Genomic DNA, 20,341 nt, shown 5'->3' on the forward strand with positions numbered 1-20,341 from the left:
GCACAGAGTTCTCAGAGGCACCACTTTAAAAATCTGTTTTAGTGACAAAGAAGAAGGATGTGTTTAACGTCAGCCAGAGTGCAACTCATCAAGGAGCACCATCTGAAACATGAGAGAGCCTGTAGAAAGGAATTGTCTCCAGTCATCCTTGCCTTCCATGCTTTTCTTCCTACACAATTCAGTATCTACGCAGCTAACCCGGTGAGATTTATTGGTCATCATTTTGTGAGTTGCTGTGCCCTATTTGATCATAAGTCAAGCTTAGCAGAGACGCCAAGTCTCAGGTTCACTGTAGAAGTTGAACCGCAGCCAAAGTTCATTAAATATTTACTTGGAATCCTGCTCTTTTACGTGGATTCCTCTCTGAAAGGTGACAGCTTAAGAATTCCTCCCAGTACACTTCCTCAAAGCCTAGTTTGGGGATGTCCAAAGGTACCTGTGGCCCAGTGAAGATACACATATTCAGAATTATATGCATATTTACACTCCTGTGCATGTGAAAGCCAGAGGACAATATCAGATGTCATGCCTCATATACTATCCACTTTGAAATTTTGAAATAAGATCTCTCACTGGCTTGCAAACCACTGACCTGGCTAGGCTCGCTAGCTGGTAAGCCCTAGGGCTCTTCCTGTCTTAGCCTCCCATGTTATCACAAGCATGTATCACCATGTTCAGCTGAGCACACGTGCAGAAGTGAAAACATATACACAAACATTCTCGCACAATATACCATATGTACATCTGTAAACACACAAACACACATCAAAACAATGATACACAATGGTATGAATATTTTGTTACAACTAAAATTCATATGAACAGAATCTTGAATCTAGCATCACCAGAAAGTGGCACTTAATGGGAGATACTTAGTCCCCAAAGGCTCAGCCATAATGAATGGATTGATTTCACTCTTTAAACGGGCGTAGAGAGCATTTTTTTCCATTTTACTCTTTACTCACGTGAAGCCAGTAATTCCTGTGTGTCCATTTCCCTGCAACCATGTGAAGACACAGCGAGAGGACAGTTCCTTAACCTCAGATACTCCTCAGAACTATGAGAAAATAAAATTATACTCTTTATAAGTGACCCAGTCTGTGATAATTTGTTATACAATATGAGGAGAATGGATTGTTAGGTATATAGCTTTGAATATGCGTGTCTTCAGTGAGCTATTTCAAGTTCTTTGGAGATGTCAAAGTATACCCAAGCCTGAGACTCTGCAATCGAGGCCAGATTTTTTTTTTAAATTTAGTGAGTTTCTCTTTTTTATTATAATTTATTCAGATTACACCTCTATTGTTATCCCCTCACTTTCCCTATTTCCTTCCCTTAGACTTCTGAGATGTTTAGCGCACATCTTTTCCCAGATTCTCCACACTTGGCACCTCTCTACTGCCTCATGTCTAGAACTGTCTGAAGGAAACCATTTCCCCTGGTCATTCCATTTAAATTTGCCCTAACTGACTGGACTAGTGAAAGCAAGAAGGTACAAGACTTACCATGAAAAACAAACAAACAGACCTACTCAAGAAACCAGGGCACATTGTTGATCTTCAACTCTTTGTTGATACTGAACAACATCATGATAAACTCTAGCAGATTCTACTGGTTATGGTCATGCTCCAGCAAAGACCATGTGACCCTCAAGGGACTTGGCAGCTTTCAGAAATCACCAATATCTACACTCTATCTAGACCAACTCAACTGCCTTCTGGAATGAGCTCTCAAACAGTTGTTACACACAACCAGAGTTAAGAACCACTGACCCCGGGGCTGAGGAAATCCTCACATGTACAGCCATCCTTCTTTGTAGCTGACTGATGCTTCGGTTGGCCTAGCTTTTCATTTTATCTCTTCTTCTGCCCATCAATCCATAGGTCCCCTGTGCACTGACTGAATCTTTCAAGCTCATCTGATTACCCCAAAGCCCAATTTAGGTCCTCATCATCAAACTCCATCACCTAAATGACTGTTGGCTGCAATAGAATAACTTCTTAGTGGTTCAAGTTCAGGCTCTCTCACAATGTCCTATAGACATTAGCAAGATATCCAGGTATAGCTGAATGTTATTATTTCCCTCTATTCTTCTCCATAAACAAAAAGGGACTACAATAATGACAATATTTCAACTGTAGTGACTGAGGAAGTAAACTAAGGAGTATCAACAAAATGGTGAACTTACCATAGAACATGAAAATCCAAAATATCACTAGAGAGATGAAAACAAGCTGTGCTGCTACTCCTACATTGTCTCAGCTAGCAACATCATCTCGGACTCCAAATGGATATCTCCTAGGTGAGGCAGCTGAAACCCTCAATGGTCCCTGTCCTAGTTAGGGTAAAACATCATGATCAGAAACAACTTCAAACGAAATGGTCTATTTAGCTTAGGCTTCCAAATCGCTATTCACCATTAAAGGAAGTCAGGACAGGAATTCAAAAAGGACTGGAGGCAGGAGTTAATGCAGAGGCCATGAGGGAGTGCTGCTTACTGGCTTGCTGCTGGTGGCTTGTTCATCCTGGTTTGTTATAGAACCCAGGGCCACCAAGCCAGGAATGGCACCACACGCAATGGACTGAGTGAGCCATTCTTGGTCAATAACTAATTAAGTAAATGTCCCACAGCCAAATCTTATGGAGGCGATTTCTCAACTGTGCTTCCCTCCTTCCAGATGACTCAAGCTTATAAAACTAGCCAACACAGTCTTATTACCACTGCAGATAACGACATGTGGATTTTCATGTCCTTCACATGCCCCAAAGTGTGTAGAACTGTCCTGTGTTCACATGGCTGCCTGGCTACAGAGTAAAAGTCTGCGTTAAAGATGCATATTGTACACTCTCTAATGCAATGGCCCAAACTAGCATGACTCCAAGACATATTGAACCAAAATTCCCACTGGAATGTGTCAGTCCTTGAGAGCTAGTATCAAAGGTGTATCTTCATTCTTGAGCATCTATTTTTATTTAGTTTATTTCATATAATGAAAGCATAATGATCCTAAGTATTTAGAACATGGATATAGCAGAAAGAATGATGCCTCATCTTCCAAATACATGGTAGAAATTGATCTTTTGGGGACAGATAGCGCAGAAGAGAGGCCAGCCCATAACTGGCAGCCAAACTCATCCATGTGCTCCTACATCTAAGCCAACATCAGGTCAAGCACCAGCTCCACCCCTCTGGGAAGTGTAATAAACCACTGACTGGGCACCTTCACATACCTAAGCCCAGATTAACTGCCCGCTATATAGTACCCTCAACACACACACACACACACACACAGAGTGTCATGTCATTGAAGCCATGTATGCCTTCCACCTAGACCAATGACCTGACTGAAAATTCCACTGATGATCCTAGCTGGAGAAAGCAAACAAATACCACACTACTGAGTTTATACAGAATCAAGGCAAACATACAACAGCCAGCTTAGATCCTAACATTCACTAACAAGAAAACGTGTTTTCCCTTAAAAAAAAAAAAAACTAAAATGGGGAAGGATAATACTAAGTAAACAGATCACAATGTAGAGACACTTGACAGAGCAAGGAAACATGACACTGCCACGGAACCACAATACTTCTACAGTAATGGATGTTAAAGAAAAGCATATTTGTGATATGTCTGAAAATGAATTTAAAATAATTAACAAAAAGTCACTAATAAACAAGAGAATATAAAAATACAATGGAATTAATTTATGCCGACAAAATTTATCAGAGAAAAAATTTAAAAAACAGAGATAATTCTCCTTAGAAATTCAGTGAACAAAATTTAAAATAAAACGAGAAACTCAGATTATATCAAGCAGAAGAAATAATTTCTTACCTTGAAATCATAGCCCACGAAGATGTAAAATTGCGGCACAGAGTCTGCACCATATCTGAGCAACATGACAGCAGTGAAACCAGAGCAACCAACAGGACATGCTGTGGAACCCAAAACCCCAACATTTGTGTTTCCCAGGGGCGAGGAGAGGTCACAGTATGGGAAACTCACAGGTCCAACCTCAGGTCACCCAGATAAACACAGGAAAAACTCCTGGGCGCCAGCGCGGCCTCAGCTTCAGGTCACACACCTGCTCCCACCACCGTCTGTGGTACTGCGGTTGCACAGTGCCAACTGCAGGCACCCACCCACTCTCTCCACCACACAGCAGGTACCTTCCAATACTGTGGCTCCCGACCCCAACCTCAGACCTTTTGTTGGAGTGGATACCTTCCGGTGCCAGGTTGCGCAGCTCCAACCTCGGGCTTCCAGACACAGTGAGCACAGTGTCTGAACACAATGTCTGAGCTCAGTCTCTGGGAAGCTGGGCCTCATTAACATCGGAGTAGGCAATCCAATAGTAAGCAGCCAACTACAGGCCTTCCCTTAGAGAGTCTCTGGGCTCTTGAGGAATCCACTTGGTCCCCAGTATCATATATCTGAGGAGAACCTCAGGAAAGTTCCTGAGAACCTCCTGCCAGTCTGAGACGTTTCCCACCAACCTGAGGAGAGCACCTACAGGAACATCCAGCTTCCTGCCCGGGGCTCTTACCACACACCGCCCCCAACTCCAATGGGTAACAGGATCTACTAGCCAACACCATAAACAACCGGATATCTAAAGGCAAGTATAAAAACACAATCAACAAAGCCCAGAGCAACTTGGCATCTTCAGACCCCATTTATGCTACAGCAAGCAGCCCTGGATCTACTAACACAACTGAAACTCAAGAAAATGACATCAAATCTATGCTTATGAAAATGATAATGGAGGAAATGAAGAAAATCCATAAAGAAACACAAAAAGGTACAGGCTAACAGCTTGAGGCCTTTGGGAGGAAGTGAACAAATCACTGAAAAAATTACAAAAAAAAAAAAAAAAACAGAAACAAGCAGGTGAGAGAAAGTAAATGGAGGAAAATACCAAATGAACAGATGAAGGAAATCAATAAAATGGCAGAAGATTGGAAGATGAAAATAGAAACAATAAAGAAATCACAAACTTGTGAAATCCTGGAGAGGGAGGAAACAAGAACTACAGAGGGAAGCATCACCAACAACAAACAGGAGATTGAAGGAAGAATCTCAAGTGTATAAGACAGCATGGAAGAAATCGATGCATCCATCCATCCATCCATCCATCACAAAAAATGCTAAATCTAAACAATTCCTGACACAAGACATCTAAGAAATCAAGGACATCTTGAAAAGACAAAACCTAAGAATAATAGGAATCAAAGAAGAGGAGATTCCTGGCTCCAAGGACCAGAAAATATTTTCAACAAAACATAGAAGAAAAGCTCCTTAAGCTTAAGAAACAGATGCCAATAAGCATACAAGAGGCCCACAGAACACCATATACTATATTTTCCAGCATATAAGACAAATTTTAATCCCCTCAAAGTCCAGCCAGAGTCAGGGTCACCTTACATGCCAGGTACTTACCTACAGCTTGCTTCATATGTCTGGTGCATATAGTAGGGGGTGCTGCGGCCAATTCCCTGCGCTGTGCAGGGAGTATGAAGCAGGAAGGAGCAAGTTGCACACATCTTCATGTACCTCAAGGACATGAACGTAGATTTGCTCTCTACCAGAGCCCACCCATTCAACTCGAGGTCCTGCATGACTTCTGGTCTACTGTAGAGCACACCTTAAAAGGGCAGTGTAAGCAGGCACTGATTATCTGCTGGCATTTAATAAAGTGCCTGTCTGTCTGTGCCCTGCCTGAAAATAGACACATGCCCAAGCCTATTGAACAGGGTGTGCATTGGAAGAGGGGTAGTCTTATGTGGTAAGTATATTCCAAACTCCATATTTTAACTGGAAAAGTTAGGGGTCATCTTATATGCTGAAAAATACAGTAGATTAGAGTAGAAAAGAAATTCCTCTGGCCACATGATAATCAAAACACTGATTGTACAGAACAAAGAAAAATAGTAAAAGTTGTGAGGGAAAGAGGCCACATAACATATAATGGTAAACATGTCAAAATCACACCTGGCTCCTCAGCAGAGACCATAAAAACCAGAAAGGCTTTGGCATACATCTTGCAAACCCTAAGTGACCACAGATGCCAGTCTAGATTACTATACCCAGCAAAAGTTGCTATCCCCACAGATGGAGAAAACAAGATATTCTACTATAGAACCAAATTTAAACAATATCTATGCACAAACCCAGTACTACAGAAGATATTAGAAGGAAAACCCCTACCCAAGGAGGTTAACTACACCGAAAAACATAGGATATAAAGAACTTCACTACAGCAAAATCAAAGTAGACAAGCACACAAACACAGTTCTACAATCAACACTAAAATAAAAGGTTCTAACAGTCACTGGTCATTAATGTCTCTCAACATCAATGGACTCGACTCTCCAATACAAAGAATCAGGCTAACAGAACGGGTGCATAAACAGGACCCATCATTCTGCTGCATACAATAAACATACCTCAGCCACAAAGATAGGCATTACCTGAGAGTAAAGGGCTGGAAAAAGACTTTCCAAGCAAATGGACCCAATAAATAAGCTGAAGTAGCCATTCTAATATTTAATAAAATAAACCTTCAACTAAAATTAATCAAAAGAGATTATAAAGGGCACTTTATACTCATCAAAGAAAAACTCGACAAAGATGACATCACAATTCAGAATATGCCTCAAATTCAAGAACACCCACATTCATAAAAGAAACATTACTAAAGCTTAAAACACACAGAACCCCATAGATTAATAGCGGGAGACATCAATACCCCACTCTCACCAATGGACAGATATCAAGACAGAAACTAATTAGAGAAATAATGAAACAAACAGATGCCATGAATCAAATGGACCTAACAGACATCTACAGAACTTTTCACCCAAATATAAAAGAACATAATTTCTTCTCAGCACTACAAAGCCTTCTCCAAAATTGACCATATAGTTAGACACAAAGCAAGCCTCAACAGATACAAGAAAATTAAAATAATCGCCTTGTATCTTATCAGATCACCATGGACTAAAGCTGGGCTTCAACAACAACAGAAATAGCAAAAAGCCTACACATGTATGGAAACTGAACAAAGTCTCTACTCAATGACAACTGGGTCAGGGAAGAAATAAAGAAAGAAATTTAAACCTTCCTAGAATTCAGTGAAGATGAAGGCAAAACATACCCAAACCTATGGGACACAATGAAAGCAGTGCTAAGAGGAAAGTTCATAGAACTGAGCACCTGCATAAAGAAATTTGAGACATCTCATACAGGCAACTTAATGGCAAACTTGAAAGTCCTAGAAAAAAAAAAAGAATCAGGCACACCAAAGAGGATTAGACAGCTGGAAATAATCAAACTCAAAAGTTAGAAATTAGAAACAAAGAAAACAATTCAGAGAATCAACAGAAACAAGAGCTGTTTTTTGTTTGTTTGGTTGGTTTGTTTGTTTTGTTTTGATTTGATTTTAGAAAATCAGCAAGATAGACAAACTCTTAGCCAAACTAACTAAAAGGAAGGAGAAGAGTATCCAAAACAACAAAATCAGAACTTAAAAGGGAGACATGACTACAGGTACTGAGGAAATCCAAAGAACCATAAGGTTTTATTTCAAAAACCTATAGGCTACAAAATTTGAAATTTTAAATGAAACGGACAATTTTCTTGATTGATTCCATTTACCAAAATTGAAACACAATCAGGTAAACAAATGAAATAGTCATATATCTGTTAAGTAATTAGAAGCAGTCATCAAGAGTCTCCTAGCCCAAAAAAAAAAAAAAAAAAGAAAAGAAAAGAAAAGAAAAGACCAGGGCTCTTCAAAGAAGAGCTATACCACTACTCTTCAAATTATTCTACAAAATAGTATTTCATTGTGTAAATATAACAAAGTTTCTTTATCCATTCTTTCAGTTGAGGACATCTAAGTTGGGATTAGTTCACTCAGGTTGATCATTTCTAGTTTGATCCATTTGCCTGCAAATTTCAAGATTTCCTTGTTTTTAACAGTTTAGTAGTATTCCATTGTGTAAATGTATCACAGGTTCTTTACCCATTGTTCAGTTGAGGGACATCTAAGTTGTTTTCAGTTTCTGGCTATTGTGACTAAAGCACATGTCCTTATTGTATTGTGGAGTATCTTTCAGGTATATGCTCAGGAGTGGTATAGCTGGGTCTTGAGGTAGCACTACTCCCAATTTTCTGAGAAAGCACCAGATTGATTTTCAAAGTGGTTGTACAAGTTTTCACTCCCACCAGGAATACAGGGTGCATTTCCCTGATGACTAAGGACATTGATCATTGTTTCCAGATTCTGGCTATTATATCCCCTTGAGTGCTATGACTATCTTGAGGTAGTGGATGAGACTATAGTATACATAATTGACCCCAAAATTGTACCAAGGAACCCTACAGCTTAAAATAACCCTCAACAAAGTGGCTGGATACAAAATCAACTCAAAAAAGTCAGTAGCCCTCCTATATACAAAAGACATATGGGTTGAGAAAGAAATTAAGGAAAGAGCACCCTTCACAATACCTTTTAAAAAAAAAAACATAAAGTACCTTGATGTAACTCTAATAATGCAAGTGAAAAATTTGTACGGAGAAAGAAAACTCAAGAAATTAAACATTACAAAACTTATTCTATGAGGCCACAGTCATCTTGATACCTAAACAACACAAAGAACCGACAAAGAAAGATAATTTCAGACCAATTTCCATTATAAACATCGATGCAAAGAAACTCAATAAAATACTTGCAAAATGAATCCAAGAACACATCAAAAATATCCACCATGACCAAGTAGGCTTCATCACAGGCATCCAGGGGTGGTTCAACATACAGAAAGCCATGTAATGCATCATATAAACAAACAAAGAAAAAACACATGATCATCTCCTTAGATGCTGAAAAATCATTTGACAAAATCCAACATCCATTCATGTTAAAAGTCTTGGAGAGATGGGAGATACAAGGCACATGCCTAAGTATAATAAAAGCAATACACAGCAAGCCTATATCCCACATCAAACTAAATGGAGAGAAACTTAAAGCAATTTCACTGAAATCAAGCACAAGACTTGGCTGCCCACTCTCTCCATATGTCTTCAATGTAGTGCTTGAAGTCTAGATTGAGCAGTTAGGGAACTGAAGGAAATCAAGGGGATACAAATTGGAAAGGAAGAAGTCAAAGTATCACTATCTCAACCAAAACTCCCATCTTATTTATCACAGAAAAAGAAAAAAAATCCTCAAATTCATAAGGAATTACAGAAAATCCAAAAATACAGAAAATCAAAACAACCCTGAAAAAAAAGAACAATGCTAGAAGGATTGCCACTCTAGATCTTAAAATATATAGCAGAGCCACAGTAATAAAAACAATATAATATTGGCTCAAAAATAAGCATGTAGATGAGTAGAACAAAATCAAAGTTTCCAACATGAGTACATGTAACTTCAATCATCTAATATTTGACAAAGATGCCCAAAAATATACTAGAAAAAGACATTATAGTCAACAAATGATGCTAAAAAAAATGTATGCCTATACAAAAAAGAATAAACATATCCTTATCTATTTTTGCACAAAAATATTTTGTACGAAAATTAACTATAAATGAATTAAAAGCCTCAGTGTGAAGCCTGAAAAAAACTTCAGTGTAAAATCTGAAATAGCCAGAATAAAACATAGGCAATAGCCTACGTGATAGACACATAGGAAGACCTCTATCTATAAGGTTTATTTGCCCAAAAATTAAGACCAACAATTGAGAACTGAAACTTCACATATCCAAGGAAACAATCAGATTGGTGAAGATGGAAGTGTCCAGCTGTACATTAGACAGAGGACTGATATCCGGAATAGATTTTAAAAGAAAAAAATACACACACACACACACACACACACACAGAGAGAGAGAGAGAGAGAGAGAGAGAGAGAGAGAGAGAGAGAGAGATTCTAAAAATAGGCTATAGACCTGAACAGAGTTCTCAAAGAAATTAAAATAGCTAAGAGAAAATGGTATCCTTGACAATTAAGAAAATGATAATAGAAATATCTGTGAGATTTCATCTTTTTTCCAGTTATGATGGCTAAGATCCACAAAGCAACCTACAACAAACTCTAGAGAAGACAGTGACCCTGCTATACCACTGCTTGTCATAGACTGGAAGGATTCAACGTCCCAACCCACAGATACTTGCTCACAATAGCTAATAAATGGGAAAAACAGAAACTAAATGCCCTTCAACTGATTAATGGATAATGGAATAACTAGTCTTTGTAAAAATGTTGTCATGTAACCCTATATTCACTGATAATAAAAACAAAAATGTATTGTTGGTATTATATGAAAAAATTTAAAAACTGCATAGCAAAGTAAATAATAGAATTAATAGAAAACTAAGAGGCTAGTAAAAACTATTATTTACCAACTCCTCAACAACAACAAATTAATGTCTAGACCACCCAAATAAATAACAAATAATTAATAAAAACAAATAATTATCTGAATAGATATTTGTAAAAAGAAGATATGCAGATAGCCAGTGAGTACATGAAAAATGCTCACCATCACCAATGATCAGACAAGCATGAGTCAACGCACAATGTGATATCATCTCATCCCAATTAGAATAACTTTTATAAAATTTAACAAATAATAATCAGAGAAAAGCAGAACTTCCCTACACCGTTGATGGGACTGAGTCAGTCCAGTCACTGTGAAAAGTAATATGGCCTCTAAAAGCCAGAAATAAAGGCAAATCAGAAAAACAGATGGTCCAGCAACTCCACGACTGGGGTATACATCCAAAGAGAACGAAAGAGTATGCTGGAGACAAGTGCAGTGTCACACCTCCTGCAACACTGCTTATAATAGCCAAGATGTCCATGAACAATTAACAAGGAAATTTATATGTGTGTGTGTGTGTGTGTGTGTACATATATTATTCACCCAGAAAGAATAAAATTCTATAATTTGCTGCAACGTGATGGAATCAGAGGACACCACATTAAATGAAATAAGCCAGGCATGTAAAGGCAAATGGTGTATGTTCTAACCAATATGCAGCATTTAAAATGCTTTATATGATTTACCCCATATTAGATAGAACAATAGTTACCAAAGAAACAGAGAAGATGGTTAGTTGATACAGGTAAAACTGGATAGTGATAGTCATTTCTATTATCCTGTGGCATAATAAGGTAACTGAAAATGACAAATACTAAAGTCTGTATTTTAAAACAGCTAGTAGAAATAATTTTTTATGTTTCTAGCACAGAGAAGTGATAGAAATTTGAAGCAGTGGGTAACCCAACTACCCTTATTCCATTTCACACGGTATCCAAGAAATGTATATATTATTATATGGGATCTTTTAAAAAATACCAGGTGTTATTAAAAATAAGTTTCCAGGGGCCGATGTTCATACAACCATAATTCTTACAACTAGTCGAGTCATTCACCTGAAATTTTTTCTTGTTTTAAATGAGTAACTTTCATTTTAAAAGTAATATATACATGTGGAGCTGAGGAAAGTCAATATGGCGCTTGGCATGGAAGCATGAGGACTGGATATGGATCACCAGCAATCATGTGAAAATGCCAGTACAGGGTAGTAAATCCCAGCGGGAGGGAGGCAGAGTCAGGAGGATCCCTGAGAGAGGGGGTGGGGCATGGCTTACAAGCCAGGCAGGCCAGCTGAGCTCCACTGAGAAATCCTATCTCAAAAAATAAGATGAAGAACCAAGAAAGATCCTCAACGTTGACCTCTGGCTCTACATGAACACACACAGACACACACACACACACACACACACACACACACACACACACACACACACAGACAGACAGACACACGTGCTCACCCCCCACATGAGAATATATGTACACACAAAAGAAATAAGTACAATTGATAAAGGTACCTTCCTCTCCCTAGACACTGCTTTCTGAAACAGAACGAAAAATTCATAAATAAATGAATATTTTTATTTGGCCATCTACACTAATGGCTCCTGTATTTAATGTAATTAACATAGATTTCCAAGATGTAACCACTGAATAAAGCTCTGGAAGATCTCCTAAGTCTTTTAAAAGTTGCACAAAGGCTGATGTCAGTTGGATATGATAAAGACTGCTGACGTCCAGTGTTGAACGTGGCCTTGAGATGCCTAGGAAGCTCTAAAGAATGTGGAAATGGGACTAGCTGTGCAGTATGCGAGCATTCTTTTTTGTTTTGGTTTGGTTTTTAGTTTTTGGTTTTTGGTTTTTGGAGACAAAGTTTCTCTATGTAGCCTTGGCTGTCCTGGACTCACTTTGTAGACCAGGCTGACCTCACAGAAATCAGCCTGCCTCTGCCTTCCTGGGACCTGTGATTACAGGCGTGTGCTACCATACCAAGCATTTTGTTTATTGTTGTATTTTATGTGCATTGGTGTGAGGGTGTCAGATTCGCTGGAACTGGAATCACAGGCAGTTGTGACCTGCTATGTGGGTGCTAAATAGAACCCAGGTCCTCTGGAAGAGCAGCCAGTGCTCTTAACCACTGAGCCATGTTTCCAGCCCCAATGTGGGCATTCCTATGTTAAGGTCATGACTCCAGTGTCTCTGAAGTTAACCCTTTTTGTAAAATAGAGAAATAAAGTATTTTTAATTAATTAAATTAAAATGCACACATTAAAGTGTTAAAGTGCATTGTACTCCAAGTGATTGTATCTTTATCAGAAGAATTGTGAACCCATAAACAGAATATATCAGAAAGGGACAAATGAGAAGACCAAGTGAGGACACAGAGAGAAACTAAGGGGAAAGGTTTTGGAAGAAACCACACCTGCCAACACTTAGTACTTCTAGGCTTAAGAACTGAGAAAATAAATTCCTGTTGTTTCAATGCTCAGCATGCGGTAATTTGTTATGGTAGTTGTGGCAAAATAACGCAATGTTCTCAACTTCAATCTAGTTGCCTAGGTATTCTAAGGCAATCTAAAAACCCCATTATCAAACACACTATAAATGCCTCTTTACACCATCGGTTTTCAGGCACCAGGCAAATTCAGTCCATAGCATGTCTCTTTCTACTGTTCTATTAGTACTTTTCTAGACAATACACAAACTATTGAGTTCTATGAGATTATTTTCAATCTTCCTAACAAGGTTCAATACAACCCAAAATTTGTCTTACCTATAAGAAGGGTAGGGATAAAGATGGAGCAGAGATTGAGGAAATGACAAACCAATGACTGGACCAACTTGAGACACACCCTCAGTGGAGAGAACCAACCCCTGACACTATTAGTGATACTCTGCTATGTTTTCAGATGGGATCCTAGCATAACTGTCTTCTGAGAGGTTTCATCCAGCAGCTGATGGAAACAGATACAGAGACCCACAACCAAACAGTAGGCCAAGCTCAGGGAGTTTTGTGGAAGAGTGGGAGAAAGGACTGAAGAATCCAGAGGGGTCAAAGACACCACAAGAAGACCTACAGAATAAGAAAACCTGGGCCTATGGAGCTTACAGAAACTGAACTGCCAACCAGACTAACTGCATTCATGGACTGGCTCTAGTGCCCCTGTGCATATGTAGGTGATGTGCAGCTTAGTCATCTTATGAGTCCCCCTAACAATGGGAATGGGAACTGTCTCTGACTCTGTTGCTGCCTCTGGATCCTTTTCCCCTAGCTGGGCTGCCTTTTCTGGCCTCAGTGGGAGAGGATGAACTTAGTCCTGCTGCCACTTGAGGTGCTATGGTGGGTTGGTACCCCTGGGGGCCCTCCCTTCTCTGAGAAGAAGGAGAGAGGAAAGGAGAGAGGGATGTGAGGGTGGGACTTGGCAGAGAGGAGTGAGGGGGCTGGGATCAGGCTGTAAAATGATTAAACAAAGAAAGAAATGAGGGGGAGAGATGCAATACATTTCTAAAATTTAAAGCCAAATGCCAAAAGGTGGTCCACACATACTTCTAAAACATAGAAACCAGACAATGACCAGCATGACACAGCTGGCACTTCTAGGTTCATGGTTTTCTGGTTTACAGAGAGATGGTCAGCTCTATTTTACTGTGTCAACCATCCACAGCACATGCAGCTTATCTCACAGGCTCAACCCCACTCATTTCATAGCGGCTGCTGTCCTTGATAGTCATACCATGGTACTGATGTCTCCAAAACGTTTGGTTCGCCACTGCAACTTGGACATGCTTTTGCCAGCAGGCTCTCCTAGGCTCTTTTCAGGAATATTAACCCTGCAATATGGTGCCAACCTACAGCCTCTCTCCATAGCCCATTAATCCTTGGACTTCTAAATCCCCTGAGATCATGCCTTCATCAGTGTCCTCTCCTGATCTTTTATAACACCAAACCTCAGCCATTCTCTACGATCCCTTTATGTCTTCCAAGGCAATGCCTCCTGAGTGACACACAACGAAGTCCGGCTGCCAGCATGAGATGCGGTTTTGCCATCCTCTGGACCACAGGTTTTATGTACTGACCCAGAGGAAATACTCCTAGATTTATAGCCCTGAATGGTACTACACTCTCTTTTTAATCACCAGTAGTTTCTCAGCTCCAGCTAACCAGAAACAACTGTCCAGTAAAGCAAAAGTCCACTTCAGTGGTGCTGGGCTCTCCTTAACCACAACCAATTCTCCAGCCCCACATGACAAGAATCAGATTCTTAATTTAAAGTGTCAACAACCACAACTTTTAAGGGACTCTCAAACTTCCTCCTGAAACTTTTTATCCTGAGCCTCCATCATTTGCTATCCTCTCAGATTTATCTTCTTGGCTCCCATACTGGCTCATCAAGCTCTGAATACTCACTGGCTTAACCAGCACAGAGTTCTGATGTCATTTCCCAATCATTCCCAAAGAAATATTGGTCATGTCTGTTATATACCACTACTGATATTTTGTTAGGGTTTCTGTTGCTGTGGAAAACACTGTAACCAAAAGCAACTTGTATAAATAAATTATATATATATATGTATGTGTGTGTGTGTGTGTGTGTGTGTGTGTGCGCGAAGGGAGAAATGTTGAAATTATATTATAATTTCAAGAATAGATTTTAAAATGCAGACTATAAAAATGAACAAACAAACAAAAAGCAACTTGTGGAGGAAAAGCTTTATTTCAGTTTACAGTTCCATATCACAGTCCATCGGTTGAAGAAGCCACAGCAGGAACTCAAACAGAGAAGGGACCTGGAGGCAAGGACTGAAGCAGACACCATGGAAGAGAGCTGCTTACTGTTTGGCTTCATGGCTTTCTCAGCTTACTTTCTTATACCACTCAGGTCTACATGCCCAAGGGCAGCACCACCCACAATGGGCTGGTGTCTCCCACATCAATACATAATTAAGAAAATGCATCCCAGACTCACCCATAGGCCAATCTATTGGGGAAATTTTCTTAATTGAGTTTCCTGCTTCCACAATGACTCTAGCTTGTGTCAAGTTGACATAAAACTACCCAGTACAATGTCTCAGGAGGAAAAGCCAAGGAGGCAAAACTAACACCTCTGATGCAATGCCAACTCCTGAGAAAGAGACACCTGGCTTCCTCCAGCTTTGAAAGTGGACCTGGCTTTGATCAATAAGCTATTATAAATACGATGCACAGTTGTAAGGAAAAAATAACTTCTTTTCAGAGGAAATGCACAGATGATGGTACCACCATTGTCTTTGAAAGTCAATACCCCCTGCCATGAGGCAGTGGCTGTGGCCCAACGAAATCACTGTGGCTTTGCTGCAAAGCAGACAGTCTCAAAAAGCCTGCAGAAATAAGGCTCTGAAACTTTGGTTCTTTGCCTACACACTTGGGGTAGATAATAACTATTACAAATCTGTTGTCTTGCAAAGCCAATATATGCAGTCTACCCTTCCGGGCACCTTATCAACAGGTCTGCCCCAGTCCAACAAACTTTTATTACACTGTCTGGAATGCTCTTAAAAATATTTTATCATAGACAGTAGGATATTATGTGTGTGCCAGTTCATTTAAGTTACAATTTTAGAAGTGTCAGTTGCCCTAATGAAAAAAACTGGAGGTCTAGGGAGAAGGCTCAGCTGTCAAGGCATTTGTTCACAAGCAAAAGGATCAGAGGTCAGATCCCAAAACACATGTGAACTGCTAGGCAAGCACTGGGGTTCACCTATAATTCCAACCTCAAAAGGCAGAAGCGGGAGATTGCCGAAGATACCTGGATGGTGAAACCAGCCACTAAGAGAGCTCTGGGTCCTCAAAGGATTAATGCACAAGAGCAAACAAGGAATATTCATGGCATGAAACTCAGGCCTCCACAAGCATATCCTGCATGTGCATGCACATCTCATGTGAGCGTGCATTGACACAATACCTGCATACACACACACACACACACACACACACACACACACACACACACACACGTTCTTAATTAGCAAAATGCTGAGCCCAGTGGTGGTCTGATCGAGTCCCAGATAATAGCCAGCATGCCACAAGATAAGTGCATCTGTTGCTTGAATATCAACCTCTAACCTGGCCCATTCTCATCTGTGCACTTGGTGTCAGGGATGTGTGCCCACTGGTTAAAATGGAGACCTATAAACTTCCACGGAGAATGTCAGGAACAGTTTCTAATCTCTATTAAAATTAGAGTTATTCAAGAAATGCCTGTGCACTGGCACATATGTGTGAGAACACCTACGCCTTACACAAGTACTTGAAGCCTCGGGGACCTGCCGCTTTCCTCTTCAGAATAAGGTGAGGCTGTGCCCTTCTGTATCTCAAGTTTAAGCACTGGCACAAGAAATTTCTGCTTATACAGGGTGACCATAAAGTCCAAGACTGCCACCCCACCCCCCTCCCAGAACATAAAGGCATACAAAACTGAACTTCATCCCCTTTACAGACCCAAATAGACTCTGTGAGACTTGCTTTCCTGAGAATATAGCATTAAGGAAATGGGAGAATAGATATGTTTCAGTCAGTGTAAATTGTTCAGGTTAGTTCTGTCCCCTCCAAGCATCCTACAATACCTAGCCTTGCTTCCCTATCCACTAACCCTTCTACTGCCTCCTTCCAGTTGACAACTTCCTCAGCTGAAGTCTGTAATTTGTTTCTTGACTGGGAAACCATGCTATATTCCTCTTCTCCTCAGGCACATTCACTGTGGCAGTGTTTTCTGGATCTGCCCTGTCATGAAAGTATCCAAAGCCCATTGACACAGTAACCTCTTTTATCCCCACTTAATTGTGACATTTAACCTTAGGTCTCCAGTTTATGGGGTTGAGGAATAGCTATAGGGCTGCTACAGCCTTCCTTTGGGTCTTTCCAGAGGAGGCATGAATGTGAATTGGTCAAAGACACATGATGAGGAAAGATATCATCCAATCAGGTGGGAGCTCAGAGAAGGCAGAGAGAATGAAAAAGACTGCAAGATGTTCACCATGTCTCCTTGGGTCAAGCTCTTTGTGTTTTGGCTGAGAATGACATCATCTGCTTATTCAGATTCTCAACCTTCCTAATACTGCGACCTTTTAATACAGTTCCTCGTGTTGTGGTGACCCCCCAACCATAAAGTTATTTCATTGCTACTTCATAACTATAATTTTGACTTGCAACTATGTTAATTCAAAATAATCATGATAATCAAATAATAAGGATATCTGATATGTGACCTCCAAAGGCGGGTCATGACCCACAGGTTGAGAGCCGCTGGCTTATGTGTTTGGGAAGCTTTGGATCTTGGACTTTTCAGCTTCCGTGATGTCATGAGACCATCCTTCCCATACACCCTGTCGACCCATCGTTCCATCCACTCTCTGCCTCCTCATCTAGTTTCTTTTAGTCTAGTTATTTTGGGACTCTAACTAATACATGATCACATGAGCAGCCTTGGTTAAACTTAGTGGGTCACAAAACAAAACTGAAGGATGCAAATGCAGGAAAGGGATTTTTAGAGGGCTGGAAGATATGGTCTGGTTGAGAGTAAGACTAATTAAAATTCATCTTATACATGTATACAAATATCAAAGAATACATTTAATGTATAAACTTATTTTAAAATGCACTCATTATTTGGTACCTCCCTAAGGGGTCTGCAGAGTTTATGAACACAGAAAGGCTTGATAAGTACAAACTTCCACCTCATCTGAGAGTGCAAGCATTATGGCTAAGAAGGACTCCTGGCATGGCTCTGATGAACAAGAAATGATGCAGGGGAAAGTCCTCATGCTGGTGATTCAGTGAGCATCCGCATGTTCATGTTAGTACAGTGCAAAGTTATCATTATTAGACTTGTAGAACATCAGGATCTGTGGCACTTTCCCCCCCTAAGAGACTCAGGATGGTCTTCATAATTCCTCTACATCTTTCTTTAATGGGAAGCTTTGTTGATGGTCTAGAGACAGCTCAATGTGCAGTCGGTAGGTTTCAATTGACACTCTACCACTGTGCACATAACTCTTAGCAAAATTGTTTCATTTCTTTGAGCCTCCAGATGCTCGTACATAGAATAAAATTACCATTAACCCAACAGGGTCATTGTAAAAAAAAGGAGTATAGCGTTCATCTTAGTCTAAATGCTATTCAGGTGTAAGTCAGGGTTATTCTCAAGTGTTTATAGTTAGATAATCTTGAAACATTTGTTAGGAATAAAAGCCCATTAATTTACCCAAATAACCTGAAAGAAACAACCTATGTAAGGAGAAAGGACTTTATGTTGTTAAGTCCTTCTAGAGGTAAAAATGTTGCATTCAGAAGGGTTCACTTTGGTTACTAAATGGCTGATGAGTATGGGTTTTTCACATGCCTGCTGTCATACAGCTGGCACTTTCTCATTTCTTCTCAAGGTGAAGATGGCAATTACATCAGAAGAATGGCCTCTCCTTTGGGCAGCCTGAACAACACTGAGAATGCTGTATGCTATCCTCAGGCCAGAGGATAAGCAGATCCGCCTGTTCTCTCTGGATCTGGTATGTAAACTACACATCGTAGCCAGAACAGGGAGAGGAACTGGTGGTTTTCAACTTCAATTATTTTCTGTCAATGACAAAGTAGGCAGGCATTCTATTTCTGCCTAAAGACAGGTTTTATGAGATCATAATTCCCATTCTTAGGATGGTTCATTTTTTCCTGAATTATCAGAAGAAAGGAGTCATTTGGCTTTATTAAGCAGGCTTCCTCTGCTTCAGTCAGCTAAGCGGTTGAAAATATGCTAGGAAGATGGTAAAAGCCACTGAACAATTTATCTGAAGGGAACAAAAGATAAAGTCAACAGAAGCCTGAGATTATAGAATCCATTTTCTGCTTTTCATTGATCTATAAACACAACACTTGAAGACAAAACATGGGATGAGATTGTGTCCTCGATATAGTCTCTCAAATTTTAACTTTAATTAATTCTGAGTTTCATACCCTGTGTTTTCTAATTACACAGGAGCTTGCTCTAGAGCTTTAAACAGCATGCCTATGGTTCTGCAGCCATCTTTCTGCTCCTAAAGACTAAGCTTTAAACCACTAATACACATCCTAGGCGTAAGTAACCTTTCAATTGTTCCTAATGAACTAATACCTTTTCATCTCTAAAATTACCATCCCAAACTAATATATCTCCTATTATTATTAGTGGAGAAAATGTGAAATTAAACTACTTGGCAAAAAACACATTTCCCAAACATGAGCAGGTCTCACTTTTATTTTTTTCCTTTCTATTTTTTTATATTTTATTAATTTATTCATATTACATCTCAATTGTTATCCCATCCCTTGTATCCTCCCATTCTGCCCTCCCTCCCGTTTTTCCCTTACTCCCTTCCCCTATGACTGTGACTGAGGGGGGCCTCTTCCCCCCTGTATATGCTCATAGAGTATCAAGTCTCTTCTTGGTAGCCTGCTATCCTTCCTCTGGGTGCCACCAGGCCTCCCCATCCAGGGGACGTGGTCAAATATGGGGCACCAGAGTTTGTGTGAAAGTCAGTGTCCACTCTCCACTCAACTGTGAAGAATGTCCTGTCCATTGGCTAGATCTGGGTAGGAGTTCGAAGTTTACTGCACGTATTGTCCTTGGTTGGTGCCATAGTTTGAGCAGGACCCCTGGGCCCAGATCTGCTTGTTATAATGTTCTTCTTGTAGATTTCTAGGACCCTCTGGATCCTTTTATTTCCCCATTCTCACTTGATTCTCTCACCTAGAGTCACAATAGGATGTCCTCCCCTCTGTCCGACTTTCCTGATAGATGAAGACTTTCATGGGACATGCCCCTTGGGCTAGTGTCCAGATACAAGTGAGTATATACCATTTGACTCTTTCTGCTTCTGGGTGAACTCACTCATTATGATCATTTCTAGTTCAATCCATTTGTCCACAAATTTTGGGAATTC

This window comes from Acomys minous (assembly GCF_964271855.1).
Source record: "Acomys minous genome assembly, chromosome: 5".
Taxonomy (NCBI): Eukaryota; Metazoa; Chordata; class Mammalia; order Rodentia; family Muridae; genus Acomys; species Acomys minous.